The 27,577-nt window shown below is 38.7% G+C and overlaps 1 protein-coding gene across 7 annotated transcripts in view; it reads right to left on the reverse strand.

Annotated features, from left to right (window-relative positions):
• cbfa2t3 (CBFA2/RUNX1 partner transcriptional co-repressor 3) overlaps positions 1–27,577 on the reverse strand; it is a 74,711-nt gene that overhangs the window by 41,027 nt on the left and 6,107 nt on the right. Inside the window, exon 1 of one of the 7 annotated variants that reach the window (XM_089132541.1) lies at positions 15,712–16,637. The exons of the other annotated variants lie outside the window; for them this stretch is intronic. The gene's annotated coding sequence lies outside the window, so the exon portion shown is untranslated. Of the gene's footprint in view, positions 1–15,711; positions 16,638–27,577 lie in introns of those variants that run through there. 7 annotated transcript variants of the gene reach the window in all.

Consider the following 27,577-nt stretch of genomic DNA (forward strand, 5'->3'; position numbering starts at 1 on the left):
ACATTTTTTACATTTGTATATACATTTTTTAAGAAAAAAATGTATTTTGTTGATCAAAGGTGAGTTGTAAGGGATAAAATTAGTTCATGTTAGTTCGCAGCGCATTAACTAACGTTTTTTAATAATGTATTAGTAAATGTTGAAATGAATACTAAGATTAATAAATGTTAACTAAGGTAGTAAAGTGTTACCCATAAAGTAAAGTAAATGTGTAAAGAGAAGGACAGGGCAATAAACATAACAAGGTATTAGAACTAATGTCACACGGACCAAAATATGTACGAGGGTTAACAGTGCATCGGTGCCAAATGTGGACAGGTAGAGAGATCTCGCTAAAGCCACAAGCCCTGTCCATCTGTCACTCAAGCCAACAGCTTTCGGCCTCAGCGGGGACATTAAACACAGGACAGTCCCACTGACACACATCAGTCACACGTAACCCGGAGGAGGCATACATGCACGAACTCGGCGATATGAAATAATTTGAACTCAAAAATATAAATAAAATCCATTCACTTCACAACAACAGCCATAATCACTTCTTTTAATGACCTCTTAGGGGAGCAACACATGGTCATTCCTGCGTGCATTCTCAGGGGATTCTGGGAGTTGGCATGAACTCCCACAGGAGGACTGGGAAAGCTGTCGGATCTACGCGGACACAAGGTGAGAGAGGCCAGTCTGCCCTGCTCTGCCTGTGCTGGATTACAGATATCTGATTAATCTGACCAGCTAAAGGACACAGTAGGACACACACACACACACACACACAGCACTGGATTTCACTTTTAATACATTAGAAAGTCCATGTATGAGCCCCTTCTCTGACCATCTGTGCTTTCATAAAGCCCAAACAAAGAATTACTTAGATAAGATATGAAGGGAGACATTGCTAACCGGATTGAATATTAATAATACATTTATGAACAGCATCTGTACCTATAAAAATCACTTTTTAATAATGTATCTCAGTTGTTTCTATAAAACAGCCTTAAAGTCTTCCTGTGGTGAAAATCAAGTTTTTAATGTTGTTTATGTGGTGTTATTAGTACGCTTTAAGACACATCATGTGTTAGTTCATAAGTCGACAGCATTGCTGAGTATTTTCTCCTTAAAACTGCAGTGATTAAAAAGCACGCTTTGAAACCAATCAGACCAACCTTGTTTGTAACCAACCTTGTAACCAATCAGATCAACGTGTGATCGTCAACCAGTGGATCAAGAAAACACGAACACACCAACTCGATCTCACGGGGATTCGTACGAATTTTACGAGGTGGCTAATTCGTAACAATTCATATGACCTCGCTCGTACGAATAAGTACGATTTTGCTAAATCGTACATATTTTACGAATTGCCCAATTCGTATGAATGACCTACCCCTGACCCCGCCCCTAAACATAACCGCCACGTGGGTTTAGACAAATCGTAAGAATTGTGAGGTCGTATGAATTAGTACGAATTAGCCACTTTTTTAATCACTCGTACGAATTCGTACGAATTGGTTGTTAGATAGCGTAGAACACAACGCACTTGGATAAATACATGTAATAGCTTTATTTAATAATATATTACCAGTTCCATTATCTTTATTAAAAAATAAGACGATAAATTATTTTATTGTTTAAACGTGACTGCGATCGTGTCAATTTCGAAATGTTTACTTTTTGATTTATGAATTTTAACAGACTGATGGGAAAAAAACATTACTTTCTGTTACCTTTTTTAAAATTGGTTTTATTATTATTTTGTTTTGTTAGTTTTATAACTTTTAAAATAAAGGTTTTACAATAACATCACCATCTTTTGTTCCATGTGGGTCTGCATGCTCATCTATTGTATAGTATATGATATTGGTGGATCAATATTTTTTTCAGGGGGCCCCGAATCCTCTAGCTACGGCCCTGCCACATGAGCCATACTGTGAGATCAGATCAATAAGCCATATAGATCTGGCTCACGAGTCACAATGCAATACGCTTTTACCAGACCTCCTACAGATGTGTGACTTGATCTTCAATGCTGCGATTCTGTAATGATGTTAAAGCAGTCTCTCTGGGCTTCCGCCCTGACCATATGCTTGATGACTGGATGAAAACACACAAGTATAGGCCAGCAAATACTAACCTCGTCCATCTGCTATTGTGCTATAATCAGATCAAAAAAAAAATTAAAAACACCACAAAAGTGCTCCTGATTGTAATTCGGTGACTTTTTTGGAGTCTTTTGAGATCAGCGGTCAGAAAAAGATCCAAACACACACAAATCCAGGCCCAGAATTCTGGTTTCTGTGATTTGCTCTTTGTAGAGTTAGTGTGTGGAGGGCTTTATTTAGCTATACCTAGTAAAAAGTTAGCTAAATCTGACAAAACTTATTTTTGTGGATGCCTAGGGTTACCATCAAAGGTAAAATGAATCATAGGCTAAATAAAGTAATGTTTTGTGTTTTAACTAACGATTAATCGCATCCAAAATAAAGGTTTGTGTTTACATAATATGTGTGTACTGTGTATAATTATTAGGGCTGTCAAGCGATTAATCGCATCCAAAACAAAAGTTTGTGTTTACATAATATATGTGGTTGCACTGTGTATAATTATTTTATATAGGCCTATATACAGTAAAAACACATGCATGCTTGTATATATTTAAGAAATATTTTCATGTATATACTGTATATAGATTTATATATTATATATAAATATTTTATAAATAAATAATATTTTTTTCTTAAATATAAATGCATAGTGTGTATTTATATACAGTATATACAAAATAATTATACACAATGCACCCATATATATTATGTAAACACAAACTTATTTTAGATGCGATTAATCGCGATTAATCGTTTGACAGCCCTAATAATTATTTTGTATATATAAATACACACAGATGCATGTATATAAAAGAAAAAAAAATTTATTTATATATAAAATATGTATATTTATATATATAAATATATACAGTATGCAAATATTATATGCATGTAAACCTTTATTTTGTCTGCGATTAATCGTTGCCCAGGACTAGTTATAATATAGAGTAAAGAGGCAATTTCTCATTTAGGGTTACCATTTAGCTTAGTCTACAGTCATAATAATACGACTTCTATAAAAACAGCAGAAGACTAGTGTATGACCTCATTCAGATAGCTAGGTACACATGTGTGTGCGTGTGTGACGTGGTTCCTTGCTCACACCGGCACTTGTTCTAGCCTTTATAGTCCTGTGCTACCTTTCACTCAAACACAATGAAACCCCCTCAAGGTAACCCTCTCTCATCATTTCACACGGCTCTTTTCCCTGTCCCTGTAACTACACCCCCCTCTTTCCCCTCCATCCAACCCTCTGTAATTCCCCCAGTCTCTAGGAATGCTCTTGTTTTTAATTTCTCCCAGCTGCTCTGGCTCAGTGCCCGACCGCCTGCCTTCCCACATCTGCTCCCCATCAGGCCGCTGCCGAGTCCACACAAACAGAGGCCTCTCATCAAAACAGCAGGATTACAGCCCTCGACCCCTGGCCGGTACTTCAAGACCCATCCGTCCGCTATCCCTCGACCCAGCCATCCCACCATCTCCCCTCATCATCACCCAAAACCTCCTCTATAGACCTCTGGACCGCAGCCCATATTGTTAACTCTGCATGCTGAATAAAGAGACATTACCATCTGACCGGATATTATCCCAATATTCCTCTTTGTAGGAGTCTGTGTGAACTAGTATTGGAAGTGTAGTGTTACCTAGACCACATCATATGTGCGTTTCCGATGCGAAGGAGGTATTTCTACTCTTACATCAACCTCTAATCTTACGGGGACCCACTTCACCATTTACAGTAGAAGGCAGCTGCCTATTTACTGTAGGTTGTAGACAGAAAGGCAGCTCATTATGAATTGGAACAGAGTTCGAAAGTAAACTTGTCTACATCTCATTGGCTAACATCATGTGCTCTACCTATACCAGTACCTATACGTAAATATGGGTTTTAAATATTGCCATCTGACTGGATATTATCCCAATATTCCTCTTTGTGTGAACTAGTATGGGAAGTCATTGTTAGCTAGACCACATCATATGTGTGTTTCCGATGCGAAGGAGGTTCTTCTACTATTACATCAACCTCTAATCTTACGGGGACCCACTTCACCATTTACAGTAGAAGGCAGCTGCCTATTTACTGTAGGTTGTAGACAGAAAGGCAGCTCATTATGAATTGGAACAGAGTTAGAAAATCAACTTGTCTACATCTCATTGGCTAACATCATGTGCTCTACCTATACCAGTACCTATACCTAAACATGGGAAGTCTATTGCTGAATAAAGAGACGTTGCCATCTGACCGGATATTATCCCAATATTACTCTTTGTAGGAGTCTATGTGAACCAGTATGGGAAGTTATTGTTAGCTAGACCACATCCATATGTGCGTTTCCGATGCGAAGGAGGTTCAGGGGGAGGTTCTTCAACTCTAACATCAACCTCTACTCTTACCCACTTCACCCCTTAGAAGGCAGCTGCCTATTTACTATAGGTAGAAGACTGATAGGCAGCTCATTATTTATTGGAACAGAGTTAGAAAGTCAACTTGTTTACATCTAATTGGCCAAACTTATCTCTCAATTTTACAACTCAGAGTACAATAAGGGTGGGAGAACACGCAACACACAGACACACTCTCTGTGAGCCGAAGCTGGCGTCTTCAGCTGAGCAAATATGTTTTGAGAAAACAAACATTCAGATGGCAATAAATGCGTATTTAGTCATGAGCTGAACAGACCCCTGGGCCTTGAGACTCTGTATGTGTATGTGTGTGAGAGAGACAACCAGCATGTACGTGTGTGTGGGAAAGAATGTCGGGGTCACCAAAAATGGTGTGTATAACCGCAGTACATTTGTGTTAAAGAGTTTCCGGACACATTCTCTTGTCGCTGTTCCAAAGAAATTCACATATCCTTCTGTTATTAGGAAGACGTACGCTAGATGCGGTTCTCTTGGGTTTCACCTCATCTAGGAAGTGGCGAGAGGGGAATATTTCAGCTCAGCTTGAATATAACACTGTATGAACAGAGCGAAACCTGTTGATTGATCCAAACACACTTTCAAGGGGGTTTACCATGTTTTACCCAAGAAGGATGTGTTCCTGGACCCACATCCTTGTCCCATGACTAGGTCATTACCTATGCCTAAAATCAGAGAGAAATGAACAGTTGAGAAGAAAGTTGTTTCCTATCTTCTCCCATCCCTAAAGATATACCTGGAGAAAGCTATCCATTAGCATTACCAATCGTTATGGCATCTACTTACATGGGCTAATTGTCCAAACTAAACAGCCAAAGCTTGACCCCACTAGGATGTTGATTCAGGAACATGTCCTACAAACCAAAGTCATGAACTACTTTAGGGGGGACTTCCTCTTATATTTGGTGCATGTAGAGTCTAGCTGAACCACCCTGAATAAAGCTGGTAAACTGGTCTACCAGTGCAAGAAATTCTTGCTGATCGGGCAAGTTAAGAAACCTGGGACATCGGAATCTCATGCTATGAAGCAGAATCCAAAACGCAAGCTAGATTAGCTCTTATACTCTTGATTATTGATAAAATTGTCCTGAATGCCATCTGTTCTCTACAGGGAGGGTGTAATCAGTGGTCAGGACTCTGGAAAGCCCAGCACTACCCAAAAAGGCAAGAAAGAAAAAAACTTCCTTTTCAGATTTCTCCCAATGGCTGCTAATAAAACCCAGATGTTGCTGAGCTTCTCTCTACCCTACTCCCTCCTATCCCCTCTTCAGCCGCCCGGCCTTAGCCATTCCTAAATAAAGGAAAGTATTTGTGACATTCAGCCGAGCCGGGACGTGCCAAGAACAACTCCCCAGCTCGGCCCATCTGGAGTGTGTTAGGACAGCGCTGGGCACCAGTCGAGATGCAGAGATGAGTGTTTGGCCACTTCTGCATGAGTAAAGAACATTCAAGAGCAAATTTACAAGAAGGTACTTGTTGTTTAGCTTCACGCAAGTGGTCTGGGTTTTTTCAGTGTGGGGAATCTCTCCGTTTCACAGTCCTGACTCTCGTGTCCCTCCACCCTTCTGTGGACTTGTTGCGTTTGTAGTCGTTTCCTTTGCTGCCTGAAGTAACCGTCGTGCTTTAGGCGGTGGAAACATGTTCACAGCGTGTGTAGCGCTCAGAGATCAAGCTCACACACCTGAACAACAATAACTGTCACACACACACACGCATGTCCTCAGCTCAGACACCTGGGGACCGAATGCAGGCATGCAGCCATCACCAACACATCTGTCAACTGATATTCAAAGACAGAGAGTCTTTAGCGAGAGGGGAAGATAAAATAAATGTGCAAAAGACGAGGAAGAAAGTGAAAGACTGTCTTGGCTGACAAGATGTCTTGTTGCACATTCACTCTGTCATCAACTGGCAGATGCGAACACAACAAGCAATGAGGTTTCTATTGTTTTAAGGAGCATCTCGCTGGCCTAAAATCCTTAAACATCATCTCTCAGAGAGAGAGTTTGCTTGATGCTGGAAACAAATTTAAGCTACAGTTTTGTTCTTCTAAGAGAGCCATAATTCTAATAGCTGTTTGATTAATGCTTGAACAAATAATAAGACACGCTTGTCCTTCAGCCCTACAGGAACGATCGTTACGGAACGATTACAGTTTTCCCATCAAGGCTGATAAATAATTATAATAGCTTTGCTTTCCCTAAACTCATGTATTACTTTTATAGTGCGGAAAAAAACAGACATAATGATCTATGGCAGGAATCTGTTTGCTCTCCGCACTTCCACAAACAAGCTCCCCAATCAAAACACCTGCAGCTTCACCCAACACCAATTAGCTCATCAAGCTTTTAATTACTCTGTTAATTGCACACAGGCAGCGTGAGGGGCGGCTGGGGAATTAGACACAGAAGCCCTCCAGAGGACCCGCCTTGACAATCCTAACAAACAAAGAGGACGCGTGCCAAGCAAAACACACAAGGACACTGTACACACACACACACACACTGCAGATCCCCTGCTCACATGACTGGAAGAAAAACAAGATTGGCTATAACGCCAGGCTACCATGCTCACCATCTGTTACTGCGCTAGAAGTGATGTCACATCCTGTCACATGGATGACTATTACCTGGGAGAAGGATGAACATGTAAATGAGTGGATTGCACCATAGTTCTATGATTTTACAATAAAAACCCAAACGACTGTCTGACTACATCCATCAAAATGTGTCTAATACTGTACACTCTTAGAAGAAAAGGTTCTATATAGAACCTTAAAAGGTTCTATCAGCGCTACGTATTTGGAACCCCTAAAAGGTTCTATACACTCTTACGAAAGTTCACTCTTGGTCAATAGAACCTTTTACCAAAAAAAATGGTTCTATATAGAACCATTTTGGAGTTCCATATATGAAGCGGGGGATGGAACCATTTCTGGAGTGTATCCTAGAGTGTATCCTCATGCTATCAGCCTTTACCTCATAGCCTCAAATCTTTAACTTGAGACGTTTACAGTTGAATGCAGTGTACTGATTCCCATAATGTTGTACAGTACTGCTAGTATCCATCCATCCATATTTTTAACTCTAAAATATATCTATTTCTAAGTCTCGGTCATAAGTCAGGATCTGGCTCTTCCGACTGTAGTCACAACTGACTTCCTTTTTTCATCCTAACTCCCTGACTCGGATAACTAGCTCTTTTTTCTCTCTCCCTCGTATGTTCTCTGAGAAAACAGCAGAAGTGTTTGGCGTAGGAGGCGTATCCAGGAAATAGTGGCCTGGCTTCCTGTGAGACAGGTGCACAGTTCGGGCCTGACAGCTGCTGTCTCTCCACTGTATTCACTCTCTCTCTCTCTCTCTCTCTCTCTCGTTCTCTTAGGCTATGGCCAGCTGTAGCCTAGTACTGCTCTTGTTTGCTTTGGCTCTTGCGTCATTACAGCTTGCTGATTTATGGAGCACAAAAGGCTATAACCTGCTCAACTCACACACACAAAAAAATCACATAAACATAACAAAATTGATCTATCTACAGCGTGTATATTTATTAATATTGTCTTCTTCTATTAAATTATTGAAGCAGTACCATCTCCCAAGCAGCACACAATTGCAAATATTTGCTTATTATAATTTTATGTTGCCCATATGATACTTTTATTCAATCACTTTACTGTATTTTGCTTTTTGAAGTGATTCCATTCACATTTTAAGCAATCCAAAACCATCATGCATCTGAAGCGTCTCAGCCGAAGGAAATAATCCACTATTTATCAGCTTTAATATATTGGACAAATCGGGCCGATAACAAAAACATTAAAAATGAACATACAAGTGAGCAGCCTACTGTTAATAATGCCTAAATGTGCTGTCCTCGTCTTTCTCTCTCGGTCGTGCTGTGTCCTCAGTGGGGATCAGTCCAGCTTTTTCCCTCCCCCTTTAATAGACACTTTTGATCCTATAAAGTCTCTGCAGGAATTTGTATTAATTTCCATAGGAACATCCTCTTAAAAGTCCCCCCTCCCCTCCTCCAACTGGAATCAACAAAAAATGTTTCTCCCAATTCCATTTGCTTTGAAAACGTTCCTTTTTTTGTATGGAAATTAAACTTCCTTCTGGTGGATCCCTGGTTGTGGAACAATAACTGATCAGAGAAGACCTCTGCGTTAGATTAAGGTCTTCGTACGAGACTGGAGCCGCAGTGAAATTCAGCTCAAACCCATTTCAAGAATGACAGGATAGTCCGGCGCTCTGCTTCTGTTTCCGTGAGATAACGGCTGCTTTAATTTGTGAAAATACGCTACATCGTACGTCTCCCGGTCCCAATCCAGCCCAGAGCCCCATCTCAATTCTTTCACATCATTGTGAGGAGAATTGTATGTGTGTGTGTGTGTGTGTGTGAGGGCTTAATAACTGAACTTCATCTGTAGTTACCACTCAGAACTGTGTGATAACTAACTGGCTGAGGGCGAGAGAGGAACTAGCTTTATCACAGACAGGAGCGCTGATATGAACTTCCACACTGTTTGATTAATAAACCCTTCTACAGCAGGGATTACTCCAGCTGGTGCCCTGTCTCTCAGCCATACTTCCGCTGGCAACTTATCCTTTTATCCCCCCTTCCCACCCCTTCTTATTTACCAAGAGTTTGCTTATCATCCAAACAAAACAAGCCGACTCATAATGGGAGCCATTTCTCAAAGAGGTTTACAATGTCCCCAGTTTGACCAGATCAGGTCTGTTTTTCATTACAGAGAAATGAGGATCCAACAATCTTACAACATCAGCCTGAGCACTCTCTTTGACTTATTTCTTTGAGAAATGTGTCCGTATCTCTAAAAATGTAAGCTTTAACCTGATTGGCTGATAATGACTTCGTTTACATGTACTTGCAGCCAATAACACGTTCAAAACAAGGAGATTAGCAACCGCCATGTAAACACCGGCAAAAACCTGAATATGCTAATATCCCAGATTTTAAAAACCGGGATATTATACCTGGGGTACCCCTTTTTTAACCCGAATTTTTGGTCATGTAAAAGTGTATCGCCATATCCCCATAGTGATTTGTGTTCTGCGCATGTTCTATTCACAAGGAATCTTGGTCTTTGTAGTAGGGAAACTTCTCGGCGCATACAAAAATCCGCGTGCAGTATACCGGAAGTAAACAAAGCGAGACCATGAAACACAGCATAGCATACTTTCGGAGCGAGGTCAGTAACGTTACCAGCATCAAAGCGCAAACAAAGGCGATCGTTATCTGCCCCAAACTATTCATTGTCCGCGTGCTGCTGTTGTTGTCTTTGGTTATTGCATCTTAAGGTTGTCCATACGTCTACCTATCCCGTTTACATCGGGATATTGCATTTCCACGTATACAGGAGAAACTCTCTCTGCTCACGCATGTAGGGCCCTATGATTTCCGCGATAACGAAATCACGGACGGAATCGCGGAATTGGTCGATTAACGCGGAATTTCGTGGATTTTTACATGTTTGGTTTGAAATTCTGTTTTTGTGTGGGAGATGAACGCATGTCTGGTGTAAATCTGGGCAAATCTGGGCAACACAAACCCCTCAACCCGTCATTTCAGCTCCAATGGCGAAATCAAATCAATGAAAGCATGGCGAAGCGGCTCTCCGCGGCTCTGCTGTCGTCGGCTTAAAGTTAATAAACTCGACGCTTTAAGCCGTCAGTGCCGAGCCGAGCAGTTCGCACGTGACTTATGCAGTGTTTCCCACACATTGACTAATTCGCCGCCACTTACTGTGTTTCGGTTTTTAACACTATTTAAAACACGCAGTGTATTCTTTCTGTTGTATTTCCCCCGCTCTCCCTCAGTCTCTCTTTTACTCACGCGTCTCTCTCACACACGCGACGTGCACACCGCGTCTGTCTATGAGGCGCCGGACTGGACAAAAGCTATGCGAACTTGGTGAGAGACAGAGTGTGACTTTATTTAAACTTATATAAACTAATATAATTTCTATTACAGTTTAAAGCTCATAACCATATTTTGTTGTTACTTGAAGAGTGCAGTGTTATGTTATAGTCATCATGCAGTATTTGTCCTGAAAAGGCTACTGAGTAAATGTCTGTTTTACCTCAATAAATTTAAGGTCATTCCTAATTTATTTGTATTTTTTAATACATTTTAATCATTAACTTTAAAAGCATACTATTTTTACAACTAAAATAACAGTCAAGGGTAAAAAAAAACCTAATTCACAAAAATTAAAACGGAAAAAACGGAATTTGGGAAAAAATAAAACGGAATTTGGGAAAAAATAAAACGGATTTCATAGGGCCCTACGCGTGTAAACGGGTTATTTCTAATGTTACAGAAACCCAAATAGTGACCTTAACCCGACCATAACCATGTGTGTCTTTATCACAGCTGAAGCAAGGCAAAATAATGCTTTGTGAAAAATTAAGCAAAGATGACGAACAAACGACAAGAACAAAAATGCTTTCCTCTTTTGTAATGTCTCTCAGCAACCTCTCTTTCTACAATCTTTTATCAAATCTCCCTCTTGCTCACTCTCTCTCCTCCACATGAGCCGAAACGCCCCTACTGCTGATTGGATCACACTCTCTCCTTCCCCATCATTAGTCGGCACGCCCCCTACTGCGGATTGGCTCACGCTCTCTTCGTCCAAATCATGAGTGGACACGCCCCCTACTGCTGATTGGCTACAAGTGTGTTGTACTGCTCAGTCCGATCCACTTTCAACAGCATTTTTCAGAAATCGCTTACTGCACCTTTACCAGCAATTAAACTGAACCCTTGAGCATATTTGTATATTTCAGATTTACCCCGTCTTAAATGTGATTGGTCACTTCACATGTCAATCAGACAGTCTCTTTGAGACAAAAGCCTACAGAGTGGACCAGACCTAATCCCGATAGTCTATTTTACATGCAATCTTTTATAAAGCTGACTAATTGTTGTTATTAAGATAGGCCAACACCATTTCTTGTGAGAACACATGGGAAAAGGAAAGACAAGAAAAGCGAGTGTCTCTGAGAGTGAACTCCCCACTCCTACAATGTGGCGTAAATGTGTTTTTCTTACTCCAGATGTTTGGAAGCTGGCCGGCTCCACTGCTCTCTGACATTCTCCTTCTCCTGAAAGAGGACGCCATGTCACAGTAATGTCAAACACATGTGCTCACCGCACCGTCGCCGTCTTTCCCACTGTTTGGAGGGATAAACAAGGCTAAAACTATGGCAATTGCCCCCCTAGCCTGTCCCTGCTGCTCCCTCTCACTGGCATTCCCGCTGGGAGCCCAGGGTTGGCCCTGTTGGATGACTGGATGGGGCAATTTGCCATAACAGTCGGATTTGTACAGCCTTCACCCCTGACTGAGACTCAGTGTATTTATCACTCAACTAGGAGTAACATCAGCGTAGAGAGTTGTCAATCTCAAATCTCAGGAAATTTGTGTCAGGGCATAAGCAGGACGGGAGACAAGGTTTTCCTCATATAGGCCTAGTTTTCCCTCAAGTTTTCCCTTGTATAGAGCCGTCACCGTAATACTCAAAAGTTCTATAACAAACCTAACTTCCATATTAACCAAGTGACCAAAGAACTAGCTGTGTGTGAAGTCTTTTGGAGCGTAGAGTTGTCGACCTAGAGTGATGTAAAAGTTGCACTGCATAACATCAGAGATGTATCTGATTCATATGCATGTAGTCCAAATCAGAATAGAAAAGACTGTTTTGCACACTGTTTTGAATCAGATTTGTGCCACTTTTGCCTGCAATCTCTAGACTCTCCTTGTATCCCATTGATTTTGTGGTGCACTGCAATTATGGATTTTTTATTTTATGCAGCGTGGCATTCCTTTCAATTCATGCAACTTTGGAAAGAAGGTCCCAGATCTTTAACTCAGTCTGAGATTCATTTCCTCACACCAGGACATAAGTGACACATAAGTGCTCTCTGTGGCAGCTAATGACCAGGATAATCTGCACTGAGCTCTTCTAAAGACGTCGACAAATAAACAAAACAGGTTCAAACACCTCTCTGGTAAAGCTCGCGGTCATCCACACCTGCTCGCGACTCAGGTGACCGCACAATGCATTATGGGGTGATCTGACAGCTCTCTATATATCAGTAATAAAAATGTAAGTTGCTTTAATCGGGGTCTTTTTCCCTCCATTGTAAATAAGTGTGTTTCAGAGCGTTCTCTTGCGTTCGGATGTTCGGGAACACACTCGTGTGAGACTCTTCTGGAGGGAATTAAACGAAACACACTTCGACTCCGGCGTTTCAGAAACACCAAACCAACATTAGAGATGCTGCGATGCCATTGGTCCGCTGGTTACTCCAGTTATCCAATCACAACCTCAACGTTTCTTGATGCACATTGAGGGATTTATTCTGTAAATGTGTTTCCAATTCTTCCTCAATTGACTTTTTAAGCGCAATCTTGCCGTTTTCAACCAGCGTTGTTTTTTTTTTAAGCAATTCAAAATGTGCAACAAAAAAATAGGTGGATGGAAACATATCTTATGTCGCTCTGTTTAGCGGAAATGGGATCAGGATATTCCTTCATGCCAGATTCGAACCGGTGTACCAACATTATGAACGCAAAAGCCCTTCTTATGTCCCAAGCACATCACAACTTCTATGGTAAACAGTATGCATTTTGCCAAGATTAAAAATGATGGTAACACTTTAACACAACATTATTTAATGTTTTAACTAACATGAACTAACAACAATCAATACATTTGTTAGTATTAGTTAATCTCTGTTAAAGTTAGTTAAAAAAAATCCCACTGTTCATTGTTTGTTCATGTTAGTTCACAGTGCATTAACTATATTAACAAATACAACCTTTGGTTTTAAATAATGTATTAGTAAATGTTGAAATAGTTAAATAATAACCTTATTGTAAAGTGTCCCCGAAATGATTTTATCTTTGGTGCCAATAGTGGATAATAAACTGGCTTTTTAAGTGCAGTGTCGCCACGTGTTGTGTTAGCTAGGTCTTTCTTACAGGATAATGAAATACATTTTTTTTTACTGTAAATTTAAGTTAGGTCTGTAAAACCCCAAATGTTGTTATTTACGGTAAATTTCTGGCAACCAACGCTGCCGGTTTTTTTTTTTTTTACCGTAAATTTAACGGAATTTCTTTCCCGCCATGTGAAGGTCTTTCTCGCAGGTGGCAGTCAGACTACCTGGCCGATCAGGTGCTTATACTGATCACAGGCTGACCCCTCGTTCTCTCGTTCTCTCCCTCCCCCTTTACCGGCCGTCTGCCGGCACCATCTCCCGCCCACCGCCATCTGCTCCTCTCGTTAATTACGAGACGGCAAACTTCACCTGCACCCGCACTCAAATTACAATAATTACCTCCAGTGCACACCATGTCCCTGCGCCCATTGCAGTCTCTGCCACAAGGACACGCTCTCCCACCCTGAAAATAGACGTCCTGTACACTAGTGTAGCAAACCTAAGATCTGCCGCACAGAAGCGGACACCTTCCACATGACAGTACAAGTGCGTCCTCATTGCAGATCAGTGCCGAGTGTTGCCCTGACAGTTTGCATTGCACTTTTTTATGGTACTAAACTAGATTCACAGTGAGTGCAACTCATGAAGTAGTCCTGTATTTGATTTTGGTGCATTATTGTTTGTTTGTGCATAAAAGTATTTGAATTTTGGTGCATAATTGTTTAGCTTTTGTCAACCATTTGCATAAACATAGCCATTATGTTAAGACAGCATCTTAAAGGGACAGTTCACTCAAAAATAAATTTACTCACCCTTATGTTGTTTCAAACCTGTTTGAGTTTCTTTCTTCTGTTTAACTAAAAATAAGATATTTTAAAGAATATCAATAGCCAGACAGTTATTGACATCCATAGGACAAAAAAAATACTATGCAAATACTATAATTGGTTAACAACATTTCTAAAAAATATCTTCTTTTGTGTTCATCACAAGAAAGACACTCATACAGGTCTTGACCAACATAAGGGTGAGTAAATGATGACAACATTTTTATTTTTGAGTGAACTGTCCCTTTAAGAACCATATGATCAGCTATCAGTTAGTTACTTAATTTTCAGTGTCAAATTAGAACAATCTACATTTTTATGTAGCTGACTGTCTTAAAGAAAAAAAGTTGAATAACTTGTAAGCGTAGCAGTTTAACACTGACTTTTAAGCAAACCCATCAAACAAGTTCTCCATATCAAGTCTTTACTTCATATATTCTGACTCTTCTATGAAAGCAAACTGAAGATTAATGAATGGCGTTCTCAGTCGGTGCGCAGGGATATTTGCCTGTAAAAGCTTTCGGGCTGTTTGGTGGTAATGTTTAAGGATAGTCTGTGGCCACAGTGCGGTTTCACCTTTAGACATTCAGCTGTTGGGAAAACTATTACCGTCTGTTCATTCATAATTCAGCTGCTCTTTACTGGGGTCAATTGAAGAGTAAAGTGGTGGTTTGCAGGAGCATCAATGCTGACTGGGCTGGACTGGGGGACAGTTAAGACAAGAGATGTTGCAACAGAGCATATTGTGGTTTCATCCATCAGTGTGATGGCAAGGTTGCAATAATGCACCAGATCAAATCTTCATTTTTCTGCTCATAGACTAATCATTTTAAGATGAACAGGTGCAGAGATTGCCAGGCCGATGACTGCTACTTTTCCATTAGATTAAAGCTTAAATATGCTGTAGTTTTGTCATCAGCCAGATTGCTTGTCAGTAGTGTTTATGTAAACATAAATTAAAGCTCTTTCTCTCCAGAATATGTGAAACAAGGCAGCATGTGAGCACATTTCTGACAGACCAGATCAAACTGAATCGGGTTTTTTTTTTTAATTAAATGAACATTAAGTCTAGTTATTTTCGTACACTGTGACTAAAACGAATAGGCTAATTGTTAAGAAAGATATTTTGTAGGAATTAATATAGGTTTAATTTTTGTTTCGAATTCATTTTTAGCGATAATAGAACATTTATTGATATAATAACTGATTCGAATTAACTATATTGTATTTCATATTTAAAACTGTACCTGTCCTGAACACATGTTGTTGATCATTTAATTTCTATATACTGGACTGTACAAGAAGACATCTCCAGCTTTGCAAGCATATAAAATAATCAACCCACACATAAGAAATAGCCGTTAATAATAAAAGATAAATAAAGCAGAGGCATAACTTACTTTTGAAGGTCGAAGTCAAACTGAGGTAATTGCAGCCAAAATAATCCAGGCGAAAAATAAAAACTGAAGGGAGATTATTAACGTTACGCCTCGATCTTCATTGAAAAAGTCAAGAACTTTCCAAAATGAATAAAAATCATATATGCCGTTTTGAGAGTCTGAGGATAGAGAGTTCTGAACTCCTTTGGATTGCACGAGATGTTGACTTTCGTAATAAATAATGAGGTAATTCAATTTTCAAGAGAACGAAAATATATCATACAAAGCTAGAACACAGCGGAGATTTAGTATTAAAGTACAGACTTTGGTATTACGTTCCTTTCAAATGTCAAAATCTTGATAAATTTCTTGGTAAAAATGCATCGGGCGAAAGAAAAGTTCGCTTCGATTTATCAAATGACAAAATAAATAAATAAATTGCAAAGTCCTCCAATTCAGATCTCGCGTTCTTGATGGATTTTATATCATATTCCACAGTAGATGTCCGCGATCCCTCCAATAAGATAGAAATATGTTTTTAATATTGCCACTGATGCTCCATTTTTCTCCAAGTAGAAGTGAATATTGTCTGTGGTAAATCCCGAAAGTCCTCGTCTAAAGAAACGATTTAGATAAGGGAGTGTTACGGAGATATTTCCGTTAATACTCCAACTGTCCTTCGCGAACTCCCGCCACACCGAATTCGAAAAAACGGTCCGTTAAAAACATCATTCGTGTCTCGGATAAACTGATGCTACACATTCCGCGTTGTCTCGCTCTGCACCATCTCGCGTTTTGGTTTATTTTTGTTGTTGTCAGTGGTTGGAAAGCTGGTGTGTTGTTGTCTAATGACCCTTCTGTCTGCGTTTAAAACACCATCTGGAGAGGAGAAGCGTTCTCCAGCGCTCCTAACCCCTTCGCTCTCTCTCTCTCTCTCTCTCTCTCTCTCGCTCTCTCTCTCTCTCTCTCTCTCTCTCTCTCTCTCTCTCTCTCTCACTCACTCTCTGACAGCCTGCCTCCCCTGTGCGGCATAACCCCCTTCTGATATTGACGATTCCTAATATAATTCATATCACATTTTTAATAGACCTGCTATTAACATAATTAGGATGTGCCCACAATTTTCTGCAATTCTTAAGGGATCATAAGCGCTGTCCCTGTCTCTGATAAAAATGTCAGATTGATTCTCCAGAGAGAAGTATATTGATGGTCAGGGAAACGGTTTTTTGAAGGTATTTTGATCAGGCGCCGCTAGGGGCCGCTGTTTCCCCATATCACATGCACTCGCGCTCATCAGGCGATTGACAGCAAGGCAGCTGGTGCCCGAAGCCCGATCGAGGCCATTCAAATCAGATGGGAGATATGATGTTTTTGAAACACAGTTATGAGTATTTCATTTTACAGGAGTATCATGTGCTAAAACATTGACTGTTGATTGATGGATGGATAGTCCTTGGCCTCATTTAGCTGTACTATTTAATTGTATGTGTGTGGTAAAAACAATAACCTATAGTAGGTTACACTACATAAAGCACAACAACAGAGTATCCAAATACCCTTTGTCTTCACTTGGTTTATCATTTTCCACCTAACTAACCAAAATATTTTCTAAGAAATGTCACTTAGTTTGATATCCATTAATCAGTTCACTGTATGTGTGTCTCAGACTGCTTATAAAGGTGACTGTAATTGTATTTATTTCGAGAGTTTGGCTACTGTTTTATTTGTGTGGTAAAAGTAAAACAATACCAATTTCAAATATTACAGCAAAAAAGTTGCATCTATTTCCAAGCCAAATGTTTTATGAAAAACATTTTCAAAAAATGTCATATTTTGACATTCAAGTGTCTGAGACTGCTTATGGTGACTGTAATTGTCATTAATTATTTATTTTGAGACTTTGACGAATAAATTTCAGCTGATGTCTACAGCAGAGCAGGGTTTTTTTTGTGATTCAAAGAGCCGTATGCACTGTAAAAATGAATATGCTTTATCTAATCAATAAAATTGTGGCAACAGATTATAAGCAATATAATTTATTAAATTGAACAAATTAGAATTGAGTAATAGTTATTCAAATTAACATTCTAATTAATTCTAATTTGTACAATTTATTTAATAATATTGCTTGTAATATGTTGCCACAATTTTATTGATTAGATAAAGCATATTATTTTTTTCAGTGTGGACTATTTCTGAATATGGATAAGAGATGGCATTTCCACTGACATTGTGATTTCTTATGGTTTGGGCGTAATTTTCAATGCAGAACATATTCTGAGGCATTGGTGGAAAAGCTCTAGTAAATACAGCTGCTAAGAAATGGACCAACTTCTCCATTTTATTCAGTTGATTCCCCATTTTTGACTGTTTAACCATCGCTGCACCTGCTAGCCATTCGCTGTTGTTGTGACTCAGTTTTAGGGGAGGATTTAGCGGTGTCACCGCAGGTGAGCTGATGAGAAACGCACATCTGCCTTTCTTTCTTCCCCACCCCTCAGAAACGAAGGATGTAAAGACATGTAAACAAACACACTGTTGGAGAGAGCGGCGCTGGTGTAGAGTACACAGAGACATCTGCCCCGTCCTCCTTCACTCACACCATCGCTTGGCCTGATCCATAATAACACACAAATATGACAAAACCCATTACTGGTTATTCTTACGGATTTTCTTCCACATTCCACGGTTATTTTATTACAGTGGTCTTGATTTCTATGTCTATGTGCCACTATCTCAATTTATTTTTATTGTGTCATGTTTCTGTCATGTTTATTTGTACTTTATTGTAAAGCGACTTTGAGTATTCTGAAAGACGCTATATAAAATAAACATATTATCATAATTATTATTATTATTATTATTAACCCATTTGGGTTGTTTTTGACAGTGCTGGGTCAGTCAATTTGATATTGAAGGCTTTTCATTTTAAATGAGACAAATGCACCCTAAAATCTCAGGAACAGTTCATTTACAATCTTTTTTTATCAATCACGACTTCCGAAGTGAGACATTTATGATCTCCTCATGTTCTGTTTGAGGTCTTAAAATAACAATAATAACAAGCAGCTTGCTAGCCTACTTCATAACTATTCCCAATATTGTCAGACTAATAAAAATTCAACTTGATTTTCCATGAAAAGATCAAGATCAAGTCACAATTTTGCATCTAATCCTTTTATATTCTCTCTCTCAGGATGGTTTTCTGGTTGTCTATAGGACTGTGAGATGGATAACTGGTTGTCCCGGGGCGTGACGAAGTGTTTATGGCTCTCTGAGGAGTTATAGCCTTGTCTGTCCTAACCTGTCAGGGCCGTCTATGGCCACACACACGTACACACACACTCCTGCTATGCCTTTGTCTTATTGTGAGGCTAAAGCTCCAGAGAACGGGTTGAAATGGATATGAAACATACTTCTATAGAATATTATTGATATTAAAGTGCACCTATTATGCTATATTAAAGGTTTTCTACAACAGGTTTACATGCATCCAAGGTCAAAAAACAAGAACTTTCTCATAAATATACATTGCGCATTACCACATTTCTCAAGGAGTCTGAGAGGCACTTTACATGGAAGCTGGTTTCCACCACTGAATAAAAAAATAAAAAAAATAATTTTGACTTTTTATCTCACAATTCTGACTTTTTTTCTCACAATTGCGAGATAAAAAGTCAGAATTGCGAGTTATAAAGTCAAAATTGCGAGTTATAAAGTCAGAATTGCGAGATATAAAGTCAGAACTGCGTGATATAAAGTCAGAATTGCGAGATATAAAGTCAGAATTGCGTGATATAAAGTCAGAATTGCGAGTTATAAAGTCAAAATTGCGAGTTATAAAGTCAGAATTGTGTGATATAAGTCAGAATTGCGTGATATAGTCGCAATTGCGAGATATAAAGTCAGAATTGCGAGATATAAAGTCAGAATTGCGAGATATAAAGTCAAAATTGCCAGATATAAAGTCAGAATTGCGTGATATAGTCGCAATTGCGAGATATAAAGTCAGAATTGCGAGATATAAAGTCAGAATTGCGAGTTATAAAGTCAAAATTGCGAGTTATAAAGTCAGAATTGTGTGATATAAGTCAGAATTGCGTGATATAGTCGCAATTGCGAGATATAAAGTCAGAATTGCGAGATATAAAGTCAGAATTGCGAGATATAAAGTCAAAATTGCCAGATATAAAGTCAGAATTGCGTGATATAGTCGCAATTGCGAGATATAAAGTCAGAATTGCGAGATATAAAGTCAGAATTGCGAGTTATAAAGTCAAAATTGCGAGTTATAAAGTCAGAATTGTGTGATATAAGTCAGAATTGCGTGATATAGTCGCAATTGCGAGATATAAAGTCAGAATTGCGAGATATAAAGTCAGAATTGCGAGATATAAAGCCAGAATTGCGAGTTATAAAGTCAAAATTGCGAGTTATAAAGTCAGAATTGTGTGATATAAGTCAGAATTGCGTGATATAGTCGCAATTGCGAGATATAAAGTCAGAATTGCGAGATATAAAGTCAGAATTGCGAGATATAAAGTCAAAATTGCCAGATATAAAGTCAGAATTGCGTGATATAGTCGCAATTGCGAGATATAAAGTCAGAATTGCGAGATATAAAGTCAGAATTGCGAGTTATAAAGTCAAAATTGCGAGTTATAAAGTCAGAATTGTGTGATATAAGTCAGAATTGCGTGATATAGTCGCAATTGCGAGATATAAAGTCAGAATTGCGAGATATAAAGTCAGAATTGCGAGATATAAAGTCAAAATTGCCAGATATAAAGTCAGAATTGCGTGATATAGTCGCAATTGCGAGATATAAAGTCAGAATTGCGAGATATAAAGTCAGAATTGCGAGTTATAAAGTCAAAATTGCGAGTTATAAAGTCAGAATTGTGTGATATAAGTCAGAATTGCGTGATATAGTCGCAATTGCGAGATATAAAGTCAGAATTGCGAGATATAAAGTCAGAATTGCGAGATATAAAGTCAAAATTGCCAGATATAAAGTCAGAATTGCGTGATATAGTCGCAATTGCGAGATATAAAGTCAGAATTGCGAGATATAAAGTCAGAATTGCGAGTTATAAAGTCAAAATTGCGAGTTATAAAGTCAGAATTGTGTGATATAAGTCAGAATTGCGTGATATAGTCGCAATTGCGAGATATAAAGTCAGAATTGCGAGATATAAAGTCAGAATTGCGAGATATAAAGCCAGAATTGCGAGTTATAAAGTCAAAATTGCGAGTTATAAAGTCAAAATTGCGAGTTATAAAGTCAGAATTGCGTGATATAGTCGCAATTGCGAGATATAAAGTCAGAATTGCGAGATATAAAGTCAGAATTGCGAGATATAAAGTCAGAATTGCAAGATATAAAGTCAGAAATGCGAGTTATAAAGTCAAAATTGCAAGTTATAAAGTCAGAATTGCGTGATATAAGTCAGAATTGCGTGATATAGTCGCAATTGCGAGATATAAAGTCAGAATTGCGAGTTATAAAGTCAGAATTGCGTGATATAGTCGCAATTGCGAGATATAAAGTCAGAACTGTGAGATATAAAGTCAGAATTGCGAGATATAAAGTCAGAATTGTGTGATATAGTCGCAATTGCGAGATATAAAGTCATAATTGCAAGATATAAAGTCAGAATTGCAAGATATAAAGTCAGAATTGCGAGATACAAAGTCAGAATTGCGAGATATAAAGTCAGAATTGCGAGATATAAAGTCAGAATTGCGTGATATAGTCGCAATTGCGAGATATAAAGTCATAATTGCAAGATATAAAGTCAGAATTGCGAGATATAAAGTCAGAATTGCAAGATATAAAGTCAGAATTGCGAGATATAAAGTCAGAATTGCGAGATATAAAGTCAGAATTGCGAGATATAAAGTCAGAATTTCCATCACGCAATTCTGAGAAATAAATTCAAAATTGCGAGAAGTAAACTCGCAATTGTGAGAAAAAAAGTCAGAATTGTGAGATAAAAAGTCGCAATTACCTTTTATATTTTCCATTCTATGGCGGAAACAAGCTTCCATACTTTATGTTTTGACTACAATGCACTAACATTAAAATTTATCAATTGACACAATGTACTTATTGTGAACATAATAGGGATGCACGATATATGTTAATTTTTTATGTTATAGTTATCGGCATGATGAGAAAATCTTACCAATATGTTAAAGCTAATTAATATTATTATTTATATTTATAAATTATTATAAAAATTTGGATTTAGATTTATCGGCCAACATATCGATTATCGGTTTTCAAATATAAAGAATTATCGGTATCGGCCAAAATGTTATGCATATTTTACATAGAAAAAACCTGCATGGCTAATTAGAGCTATAAGTTATTCCTGTAAATACTCTAAAAATGACACTGTTGACCTTCAGTTACCAACATTAAAGCTTGACCTGCACCAAACCTGTCCTACCTCAAAGTTTCGCAATTCAACACCAACACAATGAAACTCAGTGTGAACTTAAAACACTGTTGGGTAAAGAAGCTGGGCTGATTTGACCGAACAGGGTTGCATAATCAATGCAAAACGCCCAAAATGACCCAAAATTGGGTTGTTTTTAACCCAGCACTTTTATAGTGTGTATACCACAACAGGAAGCATCCACAACAGGGCCGTGATTACAACACCGGCTCGCTGCAATTGCAACATGTAGTTACGCAGAGTTTCTGGCCTTATAGAGTTGCAGTGACTGGAGCAAATGGTGCAACATGGGATTCTTATCGCCGTGACAGCAGTTTGATTGACAGCTCTGTGCTCTCATGGGGGGTGCGCTCGTAGACAGCCTGTCAATGTCAGCGCCTGACAGATCTGCCTTTCTCGCTCATTTAGGGCTTTGTTGATGCTCTCCTCCGAGTGATCACTTTCAAACCCCTCCATTATGAGATATATCTCTACGCCTCTGACCTTCATCTAGTGGCATTAAGAGTGTCTGTATCAGATATAGGCCTTGAAAATGCATCTTTTTCTCTCCTTTTTGGCCTTCAGTTCACACTGAGATGGCGTTTTTATTAATTTGAAAACTCTCAAAAATGGATACATTTGAAAACGCCGTGTTCGCGTTGTAGTGTGGACGGGGAAAAACTGAGGTATTTAAAAACAATGGCGTAAGTTTAGTCACGTGACGCAGTTTGTACCAATAGATATTCATGTTTATACCGGTGCCTGTTCTGTGCGATTCACTTTCACACTGTCGCTAAAATATGTTTCAACACACTCTTCATATCACTGTCCTGTAAAAATGACTGAATTCACACACATTTGCTGTCCTGGGTGAAACATGAGCAGTTTTAGACCAAACATATAATAGTGAGTGAGTGCGACCTGACGATATTCTGCTAAATAAAATGATCCTGCCAAAATAATGGTAATTTTAACAGTAAAAGACCATAAAAATGCTACAGTGCAAAACTCTTAATTGGTAAACAGAAAGTTTCCGTACTATTTACGGTAAATAACTGTGATAGATCTCACGGTACATTTAATGTCATTTTACTGTAAAATACCGTTAAATTAGCAGTTTTTGAAAGTGAAAAAGAACAACTCATTGTATAATTTACAGTGAAAAAACATACATTTTATATTGAAACGTATATCGAAAAATATTATTTTTTTGTACATTAGGGTTTTATGTGACATTTAATGTTGTTAAATCAATGTTTATCGCAGTTTTTTTTAATTTCATGTTACCATGATGGTGTTTAATGTTTGTGTGAATGACACTGTGCAGCTTCTATATATTACTACTCATCTCTGCTGTGATGATTGTTGGTTATCGTTGTATTACAATGGTGCAAAACCTACGCTATCTCACGAGCAATTCGTACGAATTCGACGCATGATTAAAAAGTGTCTAATTCGTACGACCTCACTCGTAGGAATTTGTACGATTTGTATAAACCCACGTGATGGTTAGGTTTAGGGGCGGGGTAAGGGGTAGGTCATTCGTACGAATTCATACGAATTGGCCAATTCGTAAAATATATGAGTGAGGTCGTACGGATTAGACACTTTTTAATCATGCGTCGATTTCGTACGATTTGGTCGTGAGATCGGGTTGTGCAAAACAGATATCAATACTTCAATGGGTTGGCAAATTAACATTATGTCAGATAATGAAAATACGGTTTATTACTGTAAATTTTAAAGGAGAACTCTGGCGCAAAATGAACCTTTGGTCTAATAAAACATCGGTACCTAGTTATTTTTATTTATTTATAAATAAATAATAAATAAAAAACAAAAGTATTTTATACAGACAGGAGCAATCTTAGAAAATAGTCTCGATAAGTCGATGCCCCGAACGCCGCTCATACAGTTCAGAAGTTTTTTTACCGTAAATATTACGTTTTTATTTTTACAGTGTGTATTTCTCGTTTGTATCATCTGTGAGGTTTTTCACATACGCAGTAAAGGCGAATTTAGCATTTTCAGGCGTTTTCCAAAAAGTTTCTCATCCACACTGAAACGTAAAAATAACGTAAAAATAAAATAACGTCGTGTACGCGATGCAGCGATCCAGAGCGAATCTGGATTAATGTAGACGTATAGCCGGAGTGGCAGAGATGCTCGCATCTGATTTGGCGTATTGTGTCCGTATGGAAATGACGCTTCAGAAATGAAGCAGAAAAGAAAGAGATAGCACGGGTAAGGTAGATCTTTTTCTCACTCGCACATTATAAATCCTTTCCCGTGGCTCCAGAGTGCTGGAAAGAGATAAGACTGGGAAACACGGCTCTTTTGTCCTCCCTCTTTGTTCTCCGCCACTGAAGCTCCGGCTCTGTTGAGTCACTCGCTCAGACTGCAGTAAATGAAAGTTATTTTAAGCTCGGAGAGGGACTTTATCTAATGAGAAGCTGGCCTTAGGCGAGGAATGGAGGCATCCAGTGCGCATTGCAGAAGCAGATGTTCGCTCGCCAACGTGTTTCTTCATTGCAATCGCTGTTCTGAACCGCAGAGATTACAAGAAGATGACGAAGTGTGTGTGTGTGTGTGTGTGAAGAGGTTGTCATTTCTCAACAGGGTGATGCTGACAGAGAGAGGATGTGAGACAGGACATGAAGAGGGAAAGAGATAATGCACTGTGTTTTGTAATACGGCAAAGCAACAGATTATTGGTATAAAACGTCTTACTGGATTAAAAGATAATTTAAAAGAAAAAGGCTACATAAAAGGATAGTTCACTTTGAAATTAATTTTTGATATGTTTTATCTTACCTCAAGGGCATCCAGTCTTTGTTTCCACAGCATTTTCAATTTGGACATTTTTTGGTCAAACCGTTCTTGTCTGTCAGTCATATAATGGAGGTGTGTGAAGCCCACCTCAAAGAGCAGCACAGAGAAGTCCAAATTAAACATGATTTAATGACTCGTAAATGTACACATTGATGGCCTAAGACACGAAAAGAGCGGTTTGTGTGAGAAAGCGAACAGTATTTATATAGTTTTTACCTCTTGATAACAGCCGTCGAACTGAATCAGATGTAGCTACAACTGAACCGAACTGAACCAACCGTCTCCAACGTGACGCCGGACGTGATCGCGTGCGTAATTACGTCACGCATTGTTTACACGGAGATTTCGGAAGTTTTTCCTTTCACTAAACATATATTTAGATATATCGAAATCGTCTTCCATTGCGATTTCCTGTATATCTAAATATGTTTAGTGAAAGGTAAAACTTCCAAAATCTCCGTGTAAACAATGGGTGACGTAGACGCGCGCGATCACTTCCGGCGTCACGTTGGAGACGGTTCAGTCCGGTTCAGTTGGACATCTGATTCAGATTAGTTCGACGGCTGTTAAGAGGTAAAAACTATACTGTTTTCTCACACAAACCGCGCGTTTTGTGTCTTAGGTCATTAAATCATGCTTAATTTGGACTTCTCTGTGCATGCTCTTTTAGGAGATCCCCATACCTGCATTATATGACTGACAAACATCAACGGTTTGACCAAAAAAAATGTCAAAATTGAAAATGCTGTGGAAACAAAGTCTTGGATGCCCTTGAGGTAAGCTAAAACATGTCAAAAATTAATTTAAAAGTGAACTATCTTTTTATCTCTCTGATGCTCTTCGCATGTTGGTCAAAAATTAAAAAAAAAAATTTAGTTTGATAATGTTTTTTATTTAATATTTTGTTTTCATGTGTGTGTGTGTTTTTACTAAATTATATTAATGCTGTATTTATAATCTATTTACTCACTTTTTGAACATAGACCCGCAAATTAAATTTCCAACTTGAATCTTGAATGCTCATTTTCTCTAAATCTGCCAGAAAATCAAAGCCATAAATCTAAACAAGTTGAGCTTGAAATCTCGAGAAATTCGTCTCCCATTCATTTCCAGTGCGGTTCATGTTTGACTTTTTTACTGGACCATTTAATCTCTTTAAATCATGTCCATGATTTTTTTTGTGTGTTCACACTGGAAGTGCCAAAATCTTTACCAAGTTTCGTGCCATTCCAATGAAGGAAAAAATTCTAAAACAACAAAAATGACCGAAGTGAATTCAACAAATTTAGGGGTTTTTTTAACGACTAGCGAAAAAGATACTTTGAAAATGGTTGGAAATCAAACATCATTGGAGCTTATACTGTCCATTTTATTATGTTTCCATCCTTTCCATGCCTTTCGCTTTACATGACTGGAACATACTATAAAATACCCTAAAACTTACATCTCTGATCCCAATCTACACCTTTAAGCAAAACCTTGAAAATTACATAGTTGACTCTTGTTCCTGCTGACAATCATGAACCATATTTATATACATATTTAAGCACTCTATTCGTTTTCTTTTTCCCCATTGTTGTCTATCTTTTTTTTATTTAGTTGCTTGTTCTATGTGTGATGTGTTTGACTATGTACAGCTGTACATTATGTTCTTATTTTTTCCTGTAGCCTCTTGGCCAGGTCATGTTTGTAAATGAGAAATGGTTCTCTGGATAAACTATCACGACCTTTTTAAATTAAAATTTTAACCCAACATTTGGGTTTGTCCATGTTTGACCCAAAATTGGGTTAAAACAACCAAGCATTTTTCTTTCTTCGAGTGTATCATAAGTAACAAAGCGAGTTATTGAACGGGAGACAACATACTCTAATAAATGCAGGGTTGTTTTAACCAAAAGTGGGATCAAATATTGACTAACCCAATTGTTGGGTTAAAAATGTACATCTAAAAATGCTACCCAACCCAACGGCTGGGTTCGTCCTTATTTGACCCAAATTTGAGTTGAAACAACATCATTTTTTAGAGTGAATCAGTTCATCATCAAAACAAGAAACGCATTTAAACAGAGCCCTAGCCATTCAATATCTATCATTTCTTATTCCAATCTCTGACTGTCGCTTTCAGACTCAAAATCTGAACGCTATATGCTGAGGTTTCTTTTGCTCTAGAGAAGCAATCAACCATTCAATCTAAGAGAAGACAACTGAGATCGCATTCACGCAGAGACCTCGTTCAGTTCTTCAATGATGGTGTGAGTTTGTCGCGTTTTCGTTAGCATGTGCACATCTGTGCGTGGACCTCGCAGGTGCGCGTCTCGAGGGTTAAACCCTGACTCCGGGTCTGTTGGCAGAGCTGGGACTGAAGATAGCGAGAAGAGGGGGTTGACGCACACTATCAAGCCGTGAACATCTGTTCCTCATAGAGACCGCAGAGCAGAGGAAATAGGAAGAATAACTGTTCTCTGCTTTTCTGTCTCGTACTGCTTTTGTCTTCATCTTCTCCTGTCCTCCCCCATGCCGTGTGCTCACTTTCACACTTATATAGACATTCGAAGACTACTTACTAGAAAGTGGTACGCGGTGTGTCGGATGGTGTACTTGCATGACCACTT

This window comes from Pimephales promelas, chromosome 1, assembly GCF_988280905.1.
Source record: "Pimephales promelas chromosome 1, fPimPro1.hap1.1, whole genome shotgun sequence".
Lineage (NCBI taxonomy): Eukaryota > Metazoa > Chordata > Actinopteri > Cypriniformes > Leuciscidae > Pimephales > Pimephales promelas.